General features: G+C 42.7%; 1 protein-coding gene and 1 long non-coding RNA gene across 3 annotated transcripts in view; both read right to left on the bottom strand.

Annotated features, from left to right (window-relative positions):
* Nucleotides 1-24,924, bottom strand: part of PREP (prolyl endopeptidase) — a 138,087-nt gene that overhangs the window by 28,302 nt on the left and 84,861 nt on the right. The gene's annotated exons all lie outside the window — the stretch shown is intronic.
* On the bottom strand, nt 537-11,155 carry LOC309634844. Its single transcript, XR_014248468.1, has 2 exons — nt 7,912-11,155; nt 537-7,734 (listed from the first exon to the last, which is right to left on the bottom strand). It is a non-coding gene; the product is annotated as an uncharacterized lncRNA (long non-coding RNA).

Here is a 24,924-nt window from a genome sequence, read left to right as displayed (position 1 = left end):
TTTCGTTACCCTCTTGAAAAGGAGATTCATTCAAGCATGTCAAAAGCCATATTCCAGATACAGGAGTTATTACTTAGTATTTTTTAAAGCAGAATGGGTCTGCTTAGAAAGATGATCCTTCTCCAAACAGTCATCAGTGTTACCACCTTGAGGACAGATTATTAAAACAATAATAAAAATCCCACTATATCCTGCCATGCCATTCTACTAAAAAAATTCAGTTTCAGTAGTATTTTTAAAAGACACAATTCACTTCAGAAATGAAACAAAAAATGCTTGAGAGAATCATAAGAAAAACTAACCCCAACTTGATAAGTAATCAATTTAAAGCAGCTTCTAATTTTGCACATTTAAAACCATTATTCTAATGAATGACTGACAGATAAGAGCTCACCGATCCTTGATCTGAATCCTTTAAAAAGCTCTTGAGGAAAAGAGAGAAAAGGTTTATACTTTATATAAGTCAAAAATGTCAGAAATGACCATCCCTATTGTCCGCATGACTGTGCCGAGGCATCACCAAATATCAGGTGGTCTTTCTCTGGATATGCATGTATATCTGTATGCATGTCCAGCTGTCATAACATGTGAATCTGGCTTCATACGGAGGAAATAAAAACATCTTCCTTTAAAGGAAAAAGAGGAGCAAGTGAACATAACAAACCCAGGGAACATGACTGTTCTTCAAGAGAATGACATCAGTTATGAAAAGATCAGCTCTCTCTGCTGAAATGATTACTTTTCTGGAGATAATAATACATTTAGTAATAAAATCAATTTTGCTAACACATTCAAACACGTGCGACCATTTAAGTTCCCCAAACAGACAATCTTCAGCCCCACGGTTAATCTGGTTCAGACTTGGTGCTCTCCGAGGCAAACGCCAGGACTCTCGTTATCACGGGTAATGGGACGTGCTCGTCCACGCAAGGTGAAGGAAAACTGTAAAGGGCAAGCCCTTCGCAGAGAGGAATGTCTGGTGAGAGCGACTCCTGCCTAATTTTAGAGCCTGACAGGCTGAAAGGAGAATGTTCATAAAGGGCGCTGAGCTTCCCTTCCCATCAGACTTGACAGAGCCCCTTGTGTGGCCTGTGCCAAGGATGGCAGACACATGTGACGAGGAGCAGAGCTGCTCAGAAATTCCATGCTCAATGCAAACAGGGAACAAGACATTCCATCACCCACAGAACTGGGCAGAAGGCAACCTCTGTGCCCCCATTAGCTTGCAAAACAAGTATACGAAGAGCTTCGGGAGGCGCTGCACATTTCTGAGCTGTGTGCTTAGGTTAAAAATACTAGCCTGGCATTGGAAGGTTGTAACCCTATCTCTTTTCTAGACTTTTAACTTTGGAGGAGTGGAGGAGAGTTTAAGGGTCACCTTTGGGCAGAAAATATAAAGGGAAGTGTTTATTTCGGATTGTTTTACTCTGCTTTCCAAAGGATGGCTGGACATTTTTGTAACGCTGAAGATTTAAAAAACTCCTGTGGGGCACCTCAATGACAGCGAAGTCGGTCTATTTAAAAAATCTGTTTTAATTTTTGGGACATTTCTTGAGCACCAACGATGTGCTAAGTGCTATATGCACAGTCTCTGCAGAAATGCACCGGCTCTCAAAGGCTCAGCCATCTGTTCTTTGGAATAATAAACCTATTCCCGGTCTCAAACTGTGCAGCAAGACGTGAAATAGAAAGTGGAAGGTTCTGAACATGAGGAAAGAAAGCCAGTGGTACAGACACAAGTGGAACATGGCACTTTGATGAGTTTTTAGAGTTTAGAGGTATTCATGTATTTTAAGGCAGAAAGACATAAGGGGCTATGATGAATAAATATGACTTGATTGTGAAACATAAAAGCCACCTTCAGTTCCACTGCCCTGATTTCCTTGTGGTCAAGGCAAACACACAATCAGACATTTTCATAAAAGTGAAGGACCTACTTACTATATGCAGAGGTTCAGAGAAAGCAGTTTCTGTTTTTTAACAGGCATTGTTTCTAAGGTGCTCTCAAAGAATGCATACATGGCCCTGTAATGAGGCTCTCCACAATGGGCTTTTAGGCTGCACGTGGAATGCATGTGTGTTTGTTTTGTTCTTCATGAAAACAGCACGATGAGTCCATCCTCAGGGCACTAGGAGCACTGCACTGTGTGCGTTCAATAAACATTTGTTTATGAATTTATTTGTTGACTGAATAGATGAGTTAGAACTACATATTAAACACTCTCTTTCCGATCCCACAAACTCCTATACACCAGCCAGCCTCAGTTCCTGAGGCTCAAAGTCATCTTGGATGCCTCTCACATGTCATCTTATCTAGCCCTGCCTATCCACACGGTGGCCTTGTCTCCTAACAGGACTCTTGCTTCCAATCTTTGGATACTTGTTACCAGATTAATCTCCCCGCAATCAAAAAAAAAATCTTCCTTTTAATCTAGGTCATTCCCCTACTGAAAACATGCAATGCCTCCCCATTTTCTACAAAATGAAGTCCACGTTTGAGACCAGCAATTGAGACTCTACTCTCCGCCTTCAACATCTGTGAATCCTTCCCAACTATCTTCTCCAGTGAGACTGCCATTTCACATCTCCAGACCCTGGCTCCCAGTGTCACATGCCTGAATAGACTAAAGTATGACCTCAAAAAAACAAAATCATCAGCTCTTAGGAATTCACTTGTTTGACCCCCATCTACTCCTACCCAATGCAGGCATCCCCAGAGCTACATCTCAGGCAGGTTCAACCTTTGCTTGGATATTTCTAGTAATGAGAAAGAAATTTACAACAGCACAAATGGCAGGTCATTTCATTTCGGAACTTCCCTAATTGTTATAAAGTTCTTCTCTACCTGAAAAAGTCAAAATAACTGAAAATACAGGGAACAAAATTTATCCAAGGCCCTGGAGACAGAACCTAGTAATAGTAAATTCCTATATAAGTTAACTATTGGCTAAAGTTTCCATACATTTAAAAACAAATATTAAAATGCCTGCCACTTAGTTTCTATATTTTTCACAATAGAGTTTTCCTTAGTCCTTACTTTGGTCACAATATACAGTATTTATTTTACTTGATTTGTTTAAAACACTTATATAGTTTTTCCCATGTACCAAGCACTACTCTAAGGGCTTTATAAATATTCCCTCATTTTAATTCACACTTTATACCACGAATATCGCCATTTTTTAGGGAAGTCACTTTGACACAGAGAAGTAAATAGTCCAAAGCATATATCTCATAAGTGATGGAGTCAGGATTTGAACCTGGGCTGTCTGACTCCAGACTCCACGCTCTTAGCCAAGGGATCAGCAAATCCTCTGGCCCCTTCCCCAGGGGCTCCTCTAGAACCCTCAATGGCACAACTATTGTGCCCTCATGCATCTCCCTCTTGGGGCCGTGCATCAATTTACATCTATACCTAATACAGTGCCCAGAGGACAGTAGGCACTTAGAAAATGAATGCTGGACAAATGCGGAAGTGAATGCTCAAACTGGACCCCATGCTTCAATCAAACATAAGAAAAAGTATCTTAAGTGGCAGTTCATTAAAAGAAATCCTCAACAAAATATTAGCAAACCAAATCCAACAATATATTGAATTGGAATTTATTCTATGGATGCAAGGATGGTTCAACACCCACAAATCAGTCAACGTGATATACCACATTAACAAAATGAAGGATAAAAATCTTATGCAGAAAAAGCATTTGACAAAATTCAACATCTATTTATGATAAAAACTCTCAACAAAGCAGGTATAGAGGGAACGTACCTCAACATAATAAAGGCTATATACGATAAGCCCACAGCTAACAACATACTCAATGGGGAAAAGCTGAAACTCTTCTCTAAGGTCAGGAACAAGACAAGGATACCCTCTCTTGCCACTAATTACTCACCACAGTATTGGAAGTCCTAGCCTGAGCAATTAGGCAAGAAAAAGAAGTAAGTATCCATATTGGAAAGGAAGTAAAACTGTCACTATTTGCAGAAGACACGATATCATATATATAAAAACCCTAAAGACTCCACCAAAACATTGTTAGAACTAATCCACAAGTTCAGTAAAGTGGCAGGATACAAAATCAGTATGCAAAAATCTGTTGCATTTCTTTACACTAATAATGAACTATGAGAAAGAGAATTTAAGAAAATAGTCCCATTTATAATTGCATCAAAAGCAATAAAAGATGTAGGAATAAATTTAACCAAGGAGATGAAAGACCTATATATTGAAAACTACAGGACATTAATGAAAGAAATTGAAGAAGACACAAATAAATGGAAAGACATTCCATGCTCATGGATTGGAAGAATTAATATTGTTAAAATATCCATATTTCCCAAAGCAATATACAGATTCAATGCAATCCTTATCAAAATTGCAATGGTATTTTTCACAGAAATAGGAAAAAAAATCCTAAAATTTGTATGGATCCACAAAAGACCCTGAACAGCCAAAGCAATCTTGAGAAAGAACAAAGCTGGAGGCAATCATGTGTCAGATTTCGAACTATATTATAAACCAAGAGTAATCAAAACAGTATGGTACTGGCACAAAAACAGACACATAGATCAATGTAACAGGATAGAGAACCCAGAAATAAACTCATGCTCATATGGTCAACTAATTTACAACAAAGGAACCAAGAATATACAATAGGTAAAGGACAGTCTCTTCAATAAATGGTGTTGGGAAAACTGGACAGCCACATGCAGAAAAATGAAAATGGACCACTATCTTACACTATACACCAGAATTAACTCAAAATAGATTAAAGACTTGACCATAACACCTGAAACCATAAAACTGCTAGAAGAAAACATAGATGGTAAGTTTCTTGACATGGGTCTTGATGATTTTTTGAATCTGACACCAAAAGCAAAAGGAACATAAGCAAAAATAAACAAGTGCGACTACATCAAACCAAAAAGCTTTTGCAGAGCAAAGGAAACCTTCAATAAAGTGAAAAGGCAACCTACTGAATGGGGGAAAATAATCGCAAATCATGTATCTGGTAAGGGGCTACTCTCCAAAATATATAAAGAACTCATACAACTCAATAGCAAAGACCAAATAATCCAATTAAAAAATGGGCAAAAGATCTGGATAGACATTTCTTCAGAGAAGACATACAGATGGCCAACAGGTACATGAAAAGATGCTCAACACCATTAATCACCAGGGAAATGAAAATCAAAACAATGAGATATCACTTTACCTGTTAGAATGGCTATTATCAAAAAGACAAGAAGTAACAAGTGTTGGCAAGAATGTGGGGAAAAGGGAACTCTTGTGCACTGTTGGTGGGAATGTAAATTGGTGCAGCCACTATGGGAAATGGTTATGGAGGTTCCTAAAAAAAATTAAAAATAGAACTACCACATGATCTAGCAATTCTGCTTCTGGGTATTTATCTGAAGAAAGTGAAAACACTAATTTAAAAAGATATATGTACCCCTATGTTTATTGCAGCATTATTTAAAATAGCCAAGATATGGAAACAACCTAAGTGTCCATCAATAGATAAATGGATAAAAAAATTGTGAGATATACACACACACACACAGAGGAATATTACTCAGCCATAAAAAGGAATGAATCCTGCCATTTGCCACAACATGGATGGACCTGGAGGGCATTATGCTGAGTGAAATTAAGTCAGACAGAGAAAGGCACATACCATATGATCTCTCTTATATGGGGAATCTAAGAAAACGAAACAAAAACAAAAACTAAGCTCATAGATTCAGAGGACAGAGTGTTGGTTGCCAGAGGTGGGGGGGTGGGAGAAAAATGGGTGAACTATTTTGTTTTGTTTTTAGTTTAAATAAATTGAATAAAATTTTTTAAAAAGTCCATACAAACACAGCAATCTAGAGTCTGGCATCACAGTGCTTGAAAGCTGAAAAGTAAAAAAAATATAAATTAACTCTGGTTGAGGTACTTAAGAGGCTGTATAAGCATGGATAAGGGATCCCAAACTTCCAACTTATCACTAATGAAAAATATTTAACATCTGACATTTTCCTGTGTGTAGCTGTTAATCTATTAATTTAGCAATGCCACAGTGGATGAGCTTCGTGGCTCTTGCACTGTTTGGTTCTGGTAATTGACTCATGAGATTGCAACTGCATCATAAACACCCGACAAGAATGCTTGAAATCCATTTCAAATTCTCACTAACTCACACCTACAGCAGACCACTTATTTTATTGCACTAGAAAAATAAAATTAATAACCAATGTTGAAAAGACAAACTCTAGCCAGACTGTTCAGTAACAGAACAGAAGAGAACTTCGCACCTTAAACATTTGTGGCTGGCCATTATGCATTCTTAAGAGTGTGAACTATTAAAGAGAGACAGATGTTAAAAGAGGAGAAAGGGGAGCGGTGTGTCTGCAATCAAGCAGTTTGCAGCCGTGGGGTGGGGGATAGAATAACCTGCACAAAGCCAAGGGTGGCCCCGAATCAAGGACAGCATTGGCAAAAGCCCCCAAACCAGGAAGCTGGCACAACTGTCCAAGTACTATTTTTCATTTGTACATCCAAGGGGAAACTGAGATGCAGCAAAACACTGCGAGGAGCAAATGCACACAAAATAATTTTGTTGTAGAAAAATGAATGACTGGAATACTGAAAAGGTGAATTTGCAAGTAAAATTCACAGGCACAGAGACATTCATGTGGGTTTCTGTTGGACACATCCAATGCTGCTATTACCCTCTGATCTACTTCTACCTAGAGTCTCTCAGACAATAAAAATGCAAATCATCAAAATAGACCCCTCAGGTGAATAAGAGGCAAAAAAAGAAACCCACCATAGATGATTTCATGTTGCTTAAAAAACAATCATTAGGAAGCTCACGAGTACACAGTGCATTTCACTCCCCCACTGGGACGCATGGGGCCAGAAGTAGACTCGCGCTGGCGAGGGCAGGCTGCAAAGAGATGGTCCGTTAGAAGGGACAGAACAGAGGCTTAGACGAGTATCACAAACAGCTACTGGGAGGCAACTCACCAGGGGGCGGAAAAGAGAATGGGGAAAAATGAAGGCAAATCACAAAGTTCAGAAATCCTACCATGAAGGTACAAGCACCAATTCTTCTTTGCTTTCTGTTCTAAGCTTGGCTGTGTGAATGTTTTATATTTGTGCAGTAGAATAACAGTAGCAAAAATCTCATCAATGAAACCATATATAATTTTTTCTGATGGCTACGAAATGCCTCCCACTACCTTGTTTACCCCAGCACTATCATGGACGGACAATCTTGTCTATTCATTTAAAAATGTTTTAAAATGTGGAAATAATATACTTTTGATTACACACACACACACCTTTTTATTATCACCTGTAATCAAGGCAGCGTTAAGGCAGTGAAGATCAAAGTCTAAGAAAAATGAAAGCTTAAGATGAATAATCGAATCATGTTCATGGAAGATCTAGAAAAGAACATTGTGCTGTAGTGATGACAGATGGCATTCAGGATGGCGGACGGAGAACATTTGATGCACATCAAGGCTGTGTGTGCAGAAAAGCTGGCTACAAAGCCAGCACGCTGAGTTCAAAAGTTTTTATTTAGTGAGTTTTGTGTAATACCTCTACTGCCTAGGAATGAACACACAAAGCCCAGGACTGTAAGGAGACCCCCCCCCCCTCACTCCATTAAAGCGGCCAGGCTCACAGGCTCCACTCACAGCCTTTTCAGTCCATTGCTGCCAGACTTTGGCTGGCTGCTCTCACCACCAAATGCTCACGGGCAATCCCAACACTGCCCAACCCACAGCCACTGTGACTTCCCTGCAAGACCATGGAATTTCTTGGAACTTCTCCCCCCGATGCAAGCTTTCCTGGCTCCTCTTCCCCACCTCTTCAACCCTCCTGTCCCTTAAACCTTGAAGCTCCCTTGAGACTTTGTTCCTCTTGCCCCTTCTACGCACACCACTGAGGTGCTTAAGCTGTGCCCATGGGTTCATTCACCACCACCCCTGCCAGCCCTCATGACTCTGCCTGACTCTTGACCCTAATTCTCTGAGCACCTGGCAGATGCCCCGTGTGCATCTGGCACAGGCCCTTTCAAGGGCTCCCCACTGTATACAGGATAAAAACCTCGTTGGGTGCACACCAGACCCTTAGGGTTTGGACCCGTCTCCCTTTCCAGGCCCATCTCTTGCCACTAGGCTCCAGCTGTGGTGCTGAGGTTACCTCTGCTGTATAGGAGCTCTCCTCCCTCCAGCGCCCTTCCCCGTCTGCCCAAAGTTCCTTTCCAGGAAGCCCTTCTTCCCAGGAACAATCTTAGATGCTCCTCTTCCTCTGGGGTCCCGTAAGACCTGTGATCAACTGAAAGCAAACTGCTAAAAATCTTTGATTATATCCCCATTTCCCTAGTAATCTCTATCCTCCCTTATATTCCCAGCACTGCCAGATACAAGGTAGTTGCTTAATAAATGTTTGTGAAACAATTATGTTTATTTACTTAAGCAATCTTTTCACCCAGTCATTCCTAGATACTCACTGTAATTCCTTACTTGAAAATTCCATTTTATTTAAATCAGTATTAATTAGTAAAACTGTCTTAAGCAACCTTTGGCTTCTCTCTTAGGCACAGGGTCTTCTGGGACCTCACATAGACTAACACAGTGTGGAAAGACCTTATAAAAACCATATACACAAATCAATAAAGATGTTGAAAAGTGAAGAAGGAAAGGGAAATTGAATGCATGAAATAAGAGGCTGCTTTAGAAAACAAGTTAGATTTCCAAAATCTGGGAAAAGTAATAAAAAAAATCCAAAGTAATGATCACAAACTCTCATAAAACATAACAAGGAATGGGTCAATGGAATTTACATGTTAGTAGAACTGCTTTTTTTTATTGCTCAGCTTGTCTAAAAGATTTGCAAACATTTGTAAGCAGGTAACAACAACACAATAAATGTGTGCAAGGAAAATATAAAGAAAAATTTACTTTGATGCTGTAAAAGGGAAAAGTAGTGCTATTTCCTGCTTTTGTCAGACTACAACCCAAAATAGTCTTAAAGATTAGATCACGCAGAAAATTTCACAGCAGTTCAAGTGGTGGTAAACATGCATTTTCTGACATTATTTGTTGGTTTTGAACGGACAGAACCAATTATCATAAGAGAGGAGAGGGAGATGGTCTGACACAGAAATTTTACAGAAAGGAAATGTTCCATTAGTATAGGTTTCTGGCAATGGTAACTAGACAATGTAACACTGCTTCATCTATTGTGGCCTCTCTCATTCATTTGTTAAGTATTTACATGTATCTACTCTGGGCTCTGGGGACATAGCAGTGGGCAAAACCACTTTCTAAGGGGAAGAGGAATGAACACAGAAGCAGAAGAGGAGATAACGTCAGCTGGGGATGAGTGCAGTGGGGAAGCAATAAAGCTGGATGTGGGACTGGGATGGAGAGGGCTGCTCTCTTACACAGGATGGAGAGGGGCAGGGAGAGGGAGTGAAGGGGTGGGCCAGGAGGGCGGCACACATTCCAGGCAGAGAGAAGGAGTGGGGAGAGGAGGGGGTGCTGGGGGGCGGGGAGTGTGAGTGCGTGCAGGCAAACAAAGTGAGGCGGCCACTCTGCAGCTGAGTGGACAAGGGGGAGAGGGCAGGGGCCAGACCGTGGGCGTCCGTGGGCATTTCTCAAGGCTGGTCAAATAAGGGATGTGCTATTTAATAAGAAGCCACACTAACCTATGAAACAACAGCAAATAGTCACTGCCTTTTAACCACTGATCTCAGAACTGGCTGCCCTGCCTCCTCATACTGACCCCAGCCAGGAAGCCTGCCCGCCACTGTATCAATAACAACATCAATCGTTCACGCAAGCTGACATCACCCCAAACCCTCGATACTGCGGGGTGACGTATTTACAGAGGGCTGTAACTCACCAACGTCACCCCAAGGGAAGACTCTGGCTACATCACACGTGTATTCTCCCGCTGAAGACAGAGTGCCACATTAGGGGCAGGCGAGCAGAGCGTGCCAGTTTCATCTCCCACAGACTCACCCTGCTGTTGGCCAGCCCTGTGGCCGTGGAGGACAGAGCGGCCACGGAGGGGATCCAGCTCTTGGAGGGGTTGGGGAGAGAGGGAGGAGGCCTGAGGGGTAAGACAAAAAGGCAGAGGGCAAGGAGGGGCTGGAGCGGATGGATGGAAAAATTAAGGAGAATGCGGACAGGCCAGCGGCTGGCTAGGCTGTGATGCAGCTGAGGGGGTCACGAGTGGCTGCAAGCCCCCGGTCTGCTCCCCTGCCTCTAGCATCATCCTGCCCTCCTCTCACAGACCCGCGGCATCCGAGAACCGTGGGCCCAATCCCAGCTCCTGGATCCAGGTGGGTCCACAGAGGAGTAATGGAGGTCCGAGAGCTACGGGCAGCATTTGGAGAAGCCCAATGGGAAGCAGACCTGTAAGACGAGGCTGCACAGATCAGACTGCGGTTATCAGCAACTCGGGCTGTGCGGCTGATCGGCAGTTCTGTGTGTTCTTTATTACGTAAAGTAGGAAAGTAAACATTACTTTAAAAACACTGCGTTCAGGATACAAACTCTCCTACAACTTCGAGTCCACCAGAGAAAATAATAAAGGTCCTTGGAGAAAAAAGAAACGTTGACTATTCACTAGGTTTTCCAGAACTGTTTGTGTTTCTGAAGAAAATACTTGGAAAAATGAAAGCTTAAAACTAACAGAATGGATTTGTAGTGACAGAATTTTAGATGCTGTGGTCAAAGGATGAGGCTGGGTGCCGAGGCAACCCTACACTTCACGGAGGCCCACTCTGCCCTCTCTGGGGGGGGACGTGCGGTGTCCGCAGGGCGGGCCCCCCAGTGCTGTCCTCTCTCCTCCCGGCACATGGACGGTGGCCATCGCCATCTGTCCACTCCAAGGCTGGTCTGTCCCCAGGACATGGTGTTGCCCAACGATGTGTGGCTGGGTTGGGAGGTGACACTTGTACGGAAAAGGAATTCATCACAGCAGGTGCGTGATACACTTTCCCTCTGCAGCACAGGGACAGGCCATGCTTGGGTGGAGAGGCTCCTTGGGCAGGGCCTAGAGGGAGCCCAGGCTGATGGCCCACAGAGAGCATGAGATACAAGCTTTCCTGAGATTTTAGAGGTGCCTGTTAACTGCAATGGCCTAGCCTATCCTGACTGATAGAAAAGAGCAATTAGGAAGGAAGCCATTCGTAGTGAGTAGAAAATCCTAACACTCAATATTTGAGTCTTCCCACTCCTAAACTGAGTACATAACAAAATGTATGTATTTCAAAATTTCAAAACTACTTTTTTTTTAACATTTTTATTGGAGTATAACTGCTTTACAATGGTGTGTTAGTTTCTGCTTTATAACAAAGTGAATCAGTTATACATATACATATGTCCCCATATCTCCTCCCTCTTGCGTCTCCCTCCCTCCCACCCTCCCTATCCCACCCCTCTAGGTGGTCACAAAGCACGGAGCTGATCTCCCTGTGCTATGCGGCTGCTTCCCACTAGCTATTATTTTACATTTGGTAGTGTATATATGTCCATGCCACTCTCTCACTTCATCCCAGCTTACCCTTCCCCTTTCCCTTGTCCCCAAGTCCATTCTCTACATCTGCATCTTTATTCCTGTCCTACCCCTAGGTTCTTCATGAGCATTTTTTTTTTTTCAAAACTACTTTTTGATTTTGAGTTGAAACTCAAAAATTGTTTGGAGAAAAAAAAAAAAAAGGCGAGCAGACAGAGAATTCAGGGCCTAGGGAGTTTCACAGAAGTAAAGCGGGGAGCCAGTACTTGGAGATGCCACTCTGAGGCCCCCAGGCACTCTCACACACATATTCTCTTCCTTCCCTCCTGGTGGAATGGAGGAGACGTCCCTGCTTATCTGAAGGCCAGTCCCTCCACCAGGGCTTGAGATCCCCTCACCTTCTCAAGAACTCAGCTCCTATGGTGGTTCCCTTCCTTCTGGAACCAACCCATCGACACCCCAAAACAATCTGGTTTCTCCCACCTTAATAACATGCCACTGGACTTCTCAAAAGACTGTGTACACATGGTTCTCCATTTCCTCTTCTCTCATACCTTCTCCCTGATCCTGAACTCACGGCCATGAAAGCTATGGAAGGCTCCATTTGTAAATGTCTTATAAAATTAAAACCTAATTTTTTGGATTGATCTGCTTTTTTAGCACAGCTATACAAGTTATTCTACAGGAAGAAAATGACAAATTTGAAAAGTAGTCTGGAGAAGGAGGAAGAGAGTGTGAGGTATAAACCACAGCTGTTAAAAGTCAGAGATGTTCAGTTAACCAATGGGGGATTATTTTTTCTAAAAAATTTTTTTAATCAATTAAAATGTAAGCCTTTCAGATTACAGCATTAATAGAAGATTGTTGCAATTAGGAAAATAAGGCAATACAAAATAATATATGAGAGCAAAGCTAATCCCCCAATCCCTCAATAACACCCACCCATAAGAAAACAATACTTAAGTCTTTTTCAACTTACAATGGGGCTACATCCTGATAAACCCATCATAAGTTGAAAATATCTAAGTCGAAATGCATTTAATACACGTAACCCACCGAACATCATAGCTTAGCCTGACCTACCTTAAATGTGCTCAGAGCACTTACATTAGCCTACACTAGGGCAAAATCGTCCAACACAAAGCCTATTTTATAATAAAGTATTGAGTAACTCATGTAATTTATTGGCTACTGTACTGAAAGTGGAAAACAGAATGGTTGTGTGGGAAGAGAATGGTTGTAAGTGTATCAGTCGTTTACCCCCTTGATCACACAGCTGCCTGGGAGCTGAGGCTCAATGCCGCTGCCCAGCATCACGAGAAAGTATCTCACTGCACGTTGCTAGCCCAGGAAAAGCTCAAAATTCAAAATTCGAAGTACAGTTTTAACTGAATGTGTATCTCTTTCACACCGTCATATAGTTGAACCATCACAAGGCGAACCTTCGTAAGCCGGGGACCGTCTATATATGAACACCATCTACACCCTCTCTCCTCTTTCTCAGTATACCCTGTTCAGCCACCACTGCTCACTGCAAGTGTTCTTGTCAAGATCATCAATGAACCCACCTTGTCAAATCCACGAACTCCTCTTTCTTCCTTATTGACCAACCGAACACACTCAGTGTCACCTGCCACTCCCTCCTTTTCATACACCGTTCTTGGCTTGCTGGTCTACCCAGCCTGCGGTTTGCTGGTTTTCCTTGCATCTCTCTGGCTGCTGCTTCTCCAGCTCTCTGCTGGCTCTTCCTCTTCCAACTAACCCCTAGATGTGGGGCTCCTCAGAGCTCAGCCTTGAGCCTTCTCCACTCTTACATGTTCCTCCATGTGACTCTGTTCCTGCCCCTGGATTTAAATAGCACACTCATGCTGAAGATGCCCACATTTATGACTCCAACCCTTAGACCATAAGACCCAAATTTCTAACTCCATACTTGACATCATTGCCTGGATGAAAATGTAACAGGCACCACAAACTCGACAGGTCCAAAACATTTTTCCTCTCAAACCCATCCTCCCCAACCCACTGCTGACAACTTGATACATGATACCAGCTACTCAGATTCAAAATCTCAGAGTCATCCTTGATGTGTCCCTTCCCCTCTCCCCTGCACGTTCAATCCCTTACTCTATCCTGCTGACTCTACCTCCCAGGTGTATTCCAAACACACTTTTCCCCATGTCCAAAGGCTACACTTTAATCCAGGCCACCTTATCTCTTACCTGGTCTGTTGTTATAGATGTATATCAGCTCTTTCCACGTCTACACTTTGCCCTTTAAATCTATTCTCCACAAACGGACGATGGTTTTCTTAAATCAGAACATGTCACTTTCCAGTAAAGACCCTGTAGGGACTCCCACCACACTTGGGATCCCAAACAGCTCCTAACATGGCCACAAAACCCTGCCATCCCCCCCACCCATCCCCCATCCTCCTCCATTCACCATTCCCCAGTCTTCTCTCCGGTCCTCTCTGAAGCCAAGCGCTTTGTACTCGGGGCCTTTGGTCTAACCTGCTGGGCTCTTCTTCCCTCATTTTCACATGGTTGGTTCCCTCTTAGCTTTTAAGTTTCCACTTAAATGAAATCTCAAGGGAACTTTTGTTGACGACTGGCCCAATTCACACTGGGCCCCTCTGTCATTCCCAGCAACAGTCATTGTTTACTTCATTCACAGCCCTCGTTCCAACTTGCAATGGTCACATTTATTTTCTGTTCACTTGCTTTTGCCCATATTCCTCATAAGAGCAAAGACCACGTCTCTCTAGGTCACTGCTACATTCCCAGTGTCTAGCTCAACGCTTGGCACAAAGTACATTTTTAATACGTACAGGGACTGCATAAATGCAGTGGTTCTTCCCCATCCCACCTCCACCAATCAATGCAGACCAAGAATTTCTGATGCAAGGTGAGGAGGAGAAGGAGACCAGCTGGCAGTCGTAAATGAACTTGAACAAGGTGTCAAAGTCTAGATGGGTGAGTGGAGGCAGCTCTGGCAATGCCCCGTAACACTCGCCTGTCCTTCCTATCTCTGAAGATTCTGAGCAACGTATCAAAGTCGGTGCTTCCAACACAGCCAGACCTGCACATTCTCAAACACACCAGCCACAGTTCAGAGCATTTATACTTTTCTCTAATCTCTTCCAAATATTTACATTAGCTATATTCACATTAAATTTTACAGTTGAACTAGACATATCCTATGCAAAACACACAGAAGCGGAGGGTCCAGATGTAGGCAGCATGTATATAATGATTTTTACTTGCACCCTCGATGGTTTTCTGTTTGAGATTCACTTTCAGAATTCCCCACTACCTTAACTGGGATCAAAGAGTATATTCTGTTAAAAACATGTCTGTATGCAGATTAATATTTATGTTTATACACATATGTATACAAACGAAGGCAGCTGGAGGCAAGGAGGACACAAGGCTTCATCCATTACTTAGCAGACTTGAGTAGCAGATGATTTTAAATGCATAAGAATCTGGGCTGCCTTTATCAATACAGCCTGAGTAGATGATTTACAGTTCTTTCTTTTGAGACATTAACCAAGGTCAGTGATGAAGCTTTCTCTATAGTCTTAATAAAACCACAATGTCTTATGTTGATTTCTACATGGAGACCTAGAACTACCGACCTCAGGGCACTTGACTGCTGAGTTGTCGCAGCCTGATCAGGGAGGTGGGCACAGCTGCTCAGATGCTCAAGAGCACTGCAGAATCGGAGACCTGGCTTACGCACCGGTTATGCCACCGTGTGACTTGGGGCAACTCATCTAACTTCCCTACACCATAGGCTCCTCATCCAGAAAACTGAGATCACAAGAGTATAGCTCTCCAGGGATGGTTCTTCTCTAAAGCAATGAGATAATGCAGAGAACCCTGGTATGGAGGCTGGCATATTATGTGTACACACCCATGCTATGTTTTCAGGCACCAGCTGAATATCCCCTCTCCCTGTGTTTTGCTTTTGACTGAGTTCCCAAGGGCAGGAACAAGAAGAGGCATCTATGCAGGAGCTGGGACTTGGCTGAATACTCAAAAGATGTGTAGCGTTTCAGAGAACGAAGTAAAGAAGACAAGCAGTGCCAGCACGGAGCACAGAGGAAGGAGAGCCAGGCAGAGGCGGGTCTGGGAATGGTGGTCAAGGGTCGTTTAGGAGCTGAGCCTGGGTGGTGTGCAGTGTTTGGGGTGGGGACTCAGGGTGGTGAGGCGGTACCTTTGTGGGCTGGATGAAGGATGGCACCAAGAGTTGGTAGAGGAGCTCACACTTGACACTGACAATGACCAGGAGCCTGCGTGTGTCCCTGCTTAATACCCTTGTGATGCCTTCCACTTCGCGATACTGCACCATCACGCTTATCATTGTTACAACATTTCTAATCTACTCCTTACATGGAGTCAGCATTGGGAGTGCACAGTAAAGGATCAAGTCTGCTTCACTAAACCCATGTCAGGGCACACTTGATCCACATCAAAAGATTATACTTAGGGAAAAATTTCCTCCCTTCTTCACAGACCAGTGATAGGCCAGAAATGGCTTTTCCTCCAGGGAGGTAACGGACTATCCACAGGGCTTGGTATTCCTGCCATCAACCACTGACCATCCGTGCAGCTCCAGGAAAAGGCAGAAGGCAGGGAGGAAACTGTGTGGCAGGTGAAGAGCCCACACTATGGTCTCTTCTCTCCTTTTGCCCTAAAGGTCGAGCAGAGCAGGAAGCCAAAGAACACTTGTCTAGCTGGCAACCTACATAAAATGCACCCTGGGGCTAGCAGTGATATTGTCACAGAAAAGCCGGAGAAAGATAAGCCCCAACTCTCTCCTGCTGAGCCTTCTCAATGCAGAGGAAATCTGAACAATTATCAGATTTCTAGACACCCTCCCAATTCTATTAACTCTTTGTCTAACTTCACCGATGAAGAAGGCAGAAATCTGCAGACAGACACTGGAATGGATACCCCTCTCGAAGAAAAAGCCATAGAGCAGGTCTCCTGCTCTGGGCACTGAAGTTGCTTTCCAGGCTCACTGCATAAGAAGCAAACATCTCGCGCTAGAGTTTCCAAAATAAATCTGTGAATATTCTTCTGATTTTGAATCAGAGGCAACTGAGTGCCAGAATTAGCATTACTGCCAACCCCTGAATAATATCTTGGGGGAAGTCCAGCAAAGATGACAAAAGCAAAAACATAAATACTTAAGATTTTACTTCTGAACAGACTTTAAATGGAGTTTCAGGTTGCCACGTGGTGACCAACATTTAAGACTTAAATAAAGCCCCTCTGTATATTTTAATACATTAAAACATAAATGTATAAATGTTTATGTGTATAATATATATGACATAAATAAATGGATAATGCAATGAGGACCTCCATTAAAATGCAGCAAGGAGACTGGAAGTGAATATTTAAATAAATCATAACAATATTTATAAGTCATTAAAAATGAATTTATGGGCCCTTCTTGCCTCTCCTTTCACAGAGAGAGTATTTTTATTATTTAATAGGTCCCATAAAATTCTACAAAGTACTCACTAGATCTTTACCTGATGCAGAAACATACTTTTAGAGGTAAGGAAGCTTAGGGATTTAGAGGCTTTTAGGCTAATTTGTTTATTTTAAAGGTGGAAAAAACAAAAACGAAAACCAAATCCCAACCGAGGATAGAGAGAGCAAATAACTTATCCTCATAACAAAATGCACAGGATTAGCACAGCTCTGGAGTTCTGTGTTCTAGTCTTGGCTCTGTCAATTATTGATGGTGTGACCTTTGTTAAAACACTGAGCAGACTGAGCTTTAGTTTCCTCATCTTTAAAATGAGAGGGTTCAAACAGACAAACCCTAATGTATGTGCAATTTGTCCAGAGCCCAAAACCATTAGTGGAAAAACACACCATCTGGAAAAAAGCAAGAGGCGGCTATGAAATTCGGGACCTAACACCTGCCCAGAGGCTGATTCGTGCCATGCTTCCGTTCCAAAAAGCAGGCTCTTGAGGATGGCCTGTGTCCACATCCTCTGCAGGGAAAGGGCAGCGGGGGTGGTTGGGAGTTGGTACCCCAGGCAGGAAGATGACTCCAGCACAGAACAAAACACCTGGAGAGCCATCTGGACACTGCTTACCTGGCCTCCTCATCATGTCAGAGATAGCCTCTCAGTTCATCTTGATTTTAATGCTCAGATAGTCTCATATACTCTTGCATCACTTCTGCTAAAGTCAGGACAAGCGTTCAGGAACAGTGAATACTCATGTCCTAGAGGCGATATTAAATGTCCTTCTTCTTGGGACAGGAGAGCCTCTTTACAGGGTGCTTCTATCTTTGTAGTGTGTGACTTCTACTGTTCACAATGATAATATTGGAAAATTCAACTTTTTTGGAGTCTTAGTTTTTCCAATGGGAAACCGAGATTTAGAAACCTGGCCACCAGGTGGCGTTTGGATTCCTTGGTTTCAGGGTCCCCACCAAGTTTTTGCTGAGGGCCTGTTTTGCTTTGTATGGCAGATCGCTAGTTGTCCGCCAATATCCATTCTCATTTCCTTGATAATAAGGCCCTAATTTTAAGCTGGTACATTTTTTCTGGGAATAAAACTACATCTAATTTGTAGTTGCTAGTATACAGGTTTTGCCATTCAGAGAACATGTTCTCAGAACATTAATTAGTGTTTTAATACTCATTAACTCCTGTGCTGAGTGGATGGCATCAGCACTACATCTCTAAACCTCCTTCTGCCAAGTGTGGCCACGTGAGTACGTTTTCGCCAATAAAGTGAAAGCAGACATAATACACGTCACCTCTGGCAAACAGGGCAAACATCCGCCCTTCCCTCTTCTTCCCTATTGCTGCCTTCATGCTGGCTGGAAAGTGGATAGAAAATGGCTGGAACCCCTGCAGCCTTCTAGGACCATGAAGTGATGGCGGGAACGTAAGCCATGTATGGATAAAGCAGCAAGAGAGAAGGAGCTTGGATTGCTTACACCTTAGACACCAAGTCGTTCCTGGACTGATTTCCCCTGCACTTCTTTTAAGTGAGAGGGAAAAATAAACATCTCTTTCCTTTAAGCCATGGTTATTTTTGACTTTTTCTCCTGTTGCTCACAGGAGAAATCTAATCTAATCTGAATAACACACCTTGAGATTCAGACTCATTTCTAAAAACAGAAATAATTATTAAAATGGCAAAAGATAAGCACCATTAGCACATACTATTCATAGATGACAACTACACTACTCTTTCAGTACTAATAAGAGGGGAGTGACTTTCTACTTTGTTTTTATAGGATAATGAAATAGAACTTTCTTTTTCCCAGGATAGTTTTCTAGCAAGGAGCTGGAGCTAGTTGTTAGCTGTGAGTAATCTGAAATCTACTGACCTCAGTATCAGCAAAGCTCAGCAACCTGCAGCTTTTATGGATTTCAAAAGCCATGACTCTTGGAAAAATTTAAACAAAAATTGAATATACTTAAGTGGGCACTATTTAAGTGCCTCAAGCTGTTTTCCACCTTGCAACAAGGAAGCCCGCAGGAGGCTCAAGGAATCTCCCCAGGCCTATCGTTATGGGGATTTGGTTGCTCAATTCTCAAGGCCACCTTGTGATTTTTACTCTAAGTGGGTTACATATTCTCAGGTTGCTGCCAAGCAATGTCCTTTTTCAAAACATGGAAGAGGATTTATTTATGGTATGGAAACTGCACCAACCACGCACTTGGGCCCCATAACCTATTTCTCTGTTATAAGATAGCAAGAAAACCAAGACTCTTTCTTATCATCTTTTACAGTCAAATTATTTTAACACAGCTGCTATCTAAAGAGGAAACAGATACAAACATATGCCCTCTGAATATGAATATTATGCTATCAAGCTAGGATGGCTGGGCGACAAAGAGAATTCTAAAGAAAGGCAGGAATCTGTTTATGCAAGAATATGTCACTGCGAAGCGTACTATAAAAAATAACATGAAAGCTTAGGCACAAAATCGTCAAGAACAGCTGATTCAGTTTAAGGCCATTTCCTAATCATATGCAAGCACTGTATCCTCTCAAAACGTTCTTTTTGAAAACATTCCCCCATTCACTCTTCACTCACATGTTCTGAAGATTTCTGACCTATTCCTAACTGTGAGAACACAGCGCTACAGAAAAACATTACCGTTAGTTCAATAGTCAGCTCACCAAGGGTGTGGATGAGTCAAACATTGCACATGCCATGCCCTCAGCACAGAAGTTAATGAGTATTAAAACACTAATTAACGTTCTGAGAACATGTTCTCTGAATGGCAAAGCCCGCATACTAGCAACTACAAATTAGATATCGCCAAGGTTAGCAAAAAAACCTAAAGAAAAAAAATGCCACTCCTTCTACCCCAAGGCATCTTGGTAAACCGAAAGAATCATCTAATTTTAGCATTTCTGGTCGGCTACAATGCAGACAGCGCTTTGGGATGTTCTTGATGTCTCACATGCATTACCGCAGGTAAACCTCAGAAGGTAAAATTCCTCAGTTTAAGAGGACAGGAATCAAGATACTAAAATCTGTGTTAAATACTTATAATTCTTACTATTTCTGTACTCTACTGCCTTAGGTTTGCTATCGCCCCATAAAACTGAATCTTCCTTCTAATGTATTCTTTTATAAAATGTGGAAACTGTTGTTAAGGGAGTTGATTCAGAGTACACTGTTCTTTTTCAGGTCTGTAAATTTTGTCTTTCATTTTGGGAGGAGAAAATCCAATCTCTCAGCTGGCTGAACAGAAATGAGACAATGAGAAACCAAAAACTGCATTTCTGCTACACTACATCCTTTGTCATGCCATGTTCAACCACAGTGCAAACACTATTCCATCCGCAAAAGACAGCTGCCAAAGGCAACCCTACCTGCATAGGATGTTGAGGGCATGATTCCTTTCTTCTCGAACTTCCTGTGAAATTATGAAAATACTGCTACAAAAAGGCAGAGGCAGTCTCTGAATGAAGGGTTGTGGTAAAACTCTTCAGGAGTCCCAGTAAGGACCTGGGAATTACGGAAGCAGCCATCCCTCAAAGCCCTGCCCAGTTTCCACCTCTCTTGTGAAGACTCCCTCCATGACCCTGACCAGGACATGGCCGTGCTGATGGAAGCTTTCACCTTTCCCTTGATCACTGGGATAACATCCTTGGGGGTGTCTGACCTTTCAGATCTCTGTGTCTCAACTTTCCAGACTGACTATAAATTTCCCAGGGACAGTGCCTCTGTCTGGAACATCTCTGTATTCAAACAGTACCGCCTGGCATTGCATGTCACATCATAAATATTTGTTGACAGACTAAATTTCTCTATTTCTTCGCTTCTGTTTAAAATGAAACATATTACTGATTATAAATGTAGACAGATTTTTCAGGTAAATCACTTATCACCAAACCTGTGTTATTAATGTAATTTCTAATGCTCAGTATTTCAATTTCTTTTTAAAGACACGGGCACAGATGTTCTAACCAATATTATGTGGTCATGTCATTCACAATAAAAGGAGGAAAAAGATCAGTCAATTGCAGATTTGATAAACCTATCCAAAACTAAATTCTTATGTGTACCCCAGATCGCAAGAGAAACAGTTTTTCCAGGATCAGATTTTCAAAATTGTATTTCCGATACAGATCAATTTTCTACCCACAGCTGTAGTCAGGACTGGATAAAGACTACACAGACGGTAGCTCTGTTCTGTGTCCGTCAGCAATCTAGACCACTCCCACCCCCTACCCCGCCACCATTCAAGATGCTCTGGGTCCTGAATGAAAGAACAGCCCTCTGTGGCTTATTTAGCCATGTGTTTCTTTGACCCTCCTCTTTTTCCCTCCTTGGCTTGGTCCACCTGACCAGCTATACCACCAGGTAGATGTTCATGCCTGTGACCACCATTAATCACACTGCCTAACCATGCAGGGTAATCTGTGCTGCAGTATTTGCCTCAAAACGATAATGTGCCTCACAGAATGTGAGAAGGAATGACGACTAGCCCAGGGGATTTTATTTTAAAATCAATTACAGAATAAATATAAACACCAGAGTCAAGCGAAATCAAAAGCAGCATTACCCTGAAGTAACTGAAAACAAAAACAGTATCTTTTTTTTTCCCCCCAAAATGCTGTGGTTTCTATTACATACTATAAGGAATTTTGCCGTTCATGCACAAATCCCGCTCTCGGGTCTGCTTTTACAGTTTGGTCATTGTTGGCAACACCACTGACAGCCTGATCAAACTGTGAGCACATCTGTCACGCTCACATTTCCTGTCAAAGCTCAGCTGTGTACACCTGAGCTAAACCACTGCAAAGTGGATTTTAAGTCTACGGTGTTGTGACATCACGGTACATTCCAAAGGCACCTTTACACAAAGAAAGAATTCTATTTAAATAACTCAGTGCAATATGTGTAATGTATATAATCAACCGATTAAAATCTTCTCTTGCCATTATACTAGAGAGGCTATATTCTGCCCCCAGGCATACCTCCTTAAGATCTGTAAAACCAATGTGTTCTGTCCAGTTACTCAGTTACTATTTCCTTAAATATTTACCGTGAATCTTTTAATCTTTTTTTCCTCCTATTGCAGCAGTACAAATAAAAGGTTGTAAGCATTTCAGTAGCTCAACGTCAGAAAAGTGGAGAGCCAGACACAGAAGAGTTCAGTGAGTTTTCCAACGGCATAGCAACTGGCATCACCCAAGCACGCTTCCTCCCCAGTTTAATCTGGAAATTTCAGGCTGCTATGCACATGGCTGAGGGATTTCTACTCCACACAAGTACGTGCTCAACTGTAAAGTTTTACCTTTTCATTTATAAATGAAAACAATACATATTAGGTTGTAACTAGTTTCTTGGTGTATCATCTGTGAAGAACAGAAAAAAACAGCTACCTGATAGGAAAACCAACTCCACCATCCTCACTGAGAAATAAAAGTCACTTCCCTAGAAGAGGCTGCTTCCCTGGAAGCTGTCATGATTACAGGTCCCCCTCCCTGCCCCAAACTCCAAAGGTAATTACTCACTTTGGCAGGAATTGTGGGAAGCAGAAAAAAATGAGAATAATGTTTTTTGAAAATATACACCTTAGGGGCTGCACAGTAGACATGAGAAGAAGATGGGGGGTGGGATGGGGGTTGTCTCTCATGGGCAACTCTGCCCAGTCCTAGGGCAGCCAAGGCTGTACCCTTGAGGGCAGAAGGCAGGGACAGTCACTGGTTGCTGCCTGGGCATCCTTTGCATTACTGATGGGAGAGGCAGTGGCGTGCATCACTCACACACACACACACACACACACACACACACACACACACACACACACACACACACGCCTGAGGATGCCCCCAGGCAAGACTAGAAGTAGTCCCTGAGAAGGCCAAATGTTACAGCTGATAGGGACATATTTTTTACACGTGGAGAAAACGGAAAACAGCAAAGAATGACAGCCTACGAGTGATTTTAAAAGTCTAATGCAGGACTATGGTGAATTAACGAACCATATAAGCACCAGACAGGGGCTACTGGCCCCTAAAAGATACCTCTACAGGCAATGGCTCACCCTGAAAATGAAAGAAGCCAAAATAGCTATGGAAAACAAAAAGTCTGCTGAATTTATTTCTAACACTGATTATATTCTATGTGCCAGACACTTAATATGCGCATACTTTGGAGGTATTGCAGGTTCAGTTCCAGACCACTACAATAAACCAAGTATCAGAATAAAGCCAGTCACATGAATTTTCTGGTTTCCCAGTGCAAAGAAAAGTTACATTTGCGCTATACTGTAGTCTATTCAGTGTGTAACAGCATGAAGTCTAAAAAAACAATGTACATATCTTAAAGAACACTTTATTGCTGGAAAATGCTAACCATCACCTGAGCCTTCAGTGAGTCATAATCTTTTTGGCAATAGTAACATCAAAGATCACTGATCACAGATCACAACAAATTTAATAATAAAAATGAAAAAGTTTGAAATTTTGCAAGAATTACCAAAATACGACACAGAGACATGAAGTGGACAAATGCTGTCGGAAAAATGGCACCAACACAGATTTGCTCGACACAGGGTTGCCACAAACCTTCAATCTGTTAAAAAAACACAGTATCTGCAAAGTGCAATAAAGCGAAGCACAATAAAACAAGGTATGCCTGTATATATCATCTCATATAATCCCGCAGGAAGGCTGCAAAATATGCACTCTGTTTTACAGCTGAAAAAATTGTGGCAGAAAAGTTAAATGATTCACCCAATGGCACCCAAGAAGTACATGTAGATTTCAGGCCCGACAGAGCTTCAAGACAAAGCCCCTGTATGTCTACTGAGAACACTCTGATTTTATAAATACTATTTATACAGACTAAGGATCAGAAAACTTTGTCTTAGAGGGCCAAATACTAAGTGCTTTAGCCTCTGTGGGCCAGGCAGTCTCTGCTGCACAGTTAAAGCACTAAGGCACCCACAGACACCATGTGAACAAACGGGTGTGGCTGCTCTCCAATAAAACCGAGGCCAGTATGTTGACCTCTGATATAGAAGAGGGGTTGGCAAACTGCAGCCCGCAGCCAGATCCAGTCTGCCATTGGTTTTGTAAACAAAGTTTTATTCACCTGGAAAAAGCCTGGACCTGCCTAAGAGGCAAGAGACCACTGTTTCGGGGTGCACGAGGAGAGGGGATTCAGAGCACCGCCTAAACGAGCTCCAGAGACGGGCGTGAGCTGCGGCTATCAGCGCGGACCCCAGAAACGAGCATGAGATGCTAAGGCTGCTACTGCAGCTACCAAGAAGCCTGTGTGCGAGCACAGGTCACTCTCCACACCGCCCCTCCCAGGAGCCTGTGCAGCCCGCCACGGCCAGGGTCCCGTGATCCAGGGACAACTTCCCTGGGAGAACACACGGCGTGCCTCAGGCTGCTGCAACGTCACATCGGCCTCTGCCACCGCAGGCTCGCCCCACACACCGTACCCCTCCCTCCCCCCGGCCTGAGTGAGCCAGAGCCCCCAAATCAGCTGCTCCTTTAACCCCATCTTGTCTGGGTGGGAACAGACGCCCTCAGGCGACCTACACGCAGAGGTGGGGCCAATCCAAAGCCGAACCCCAGGAGCTGTGCGAACAAAGAAGAGAAAGGGAAATCTCTCCTAGCAGCCTCAGGAGCAGCGGATTAAATGTCCACAATCAACTTGATGTACCTGCATCTGTGGAATACCTGAATAGACAACGAATCGTCCCAAATTGAGGAGGTGGACTTTGGGAGCAACGATATACATATATTTTTCCCTTTTCTCGTTTTGTGAGTGCGTATGTATATGCCTCTGTGTGTGATTTTGTCTGTATAGCTTTGCTTTTACCATTTGTCCTAGGTTTCTGTTTTTTTTTTTTTAGTATAGTTTTT

Source organism: Balaenoptera borealis, assembly GCF_965194805.1.
Source record: "Balaenoptera borealis genome assembly, chromosome: 9".
Taxonomy (NCBI): domain Eukaryota; kingdom Metazoa; phylum Chordata; class Mammalia; order Artiodactyla; family Balaenopteridae; genus Balaenoptera; species Balaenoptera borealis.
This window is presented reverse-complemented; position numbering and strand designations above follow the sequence as displayed.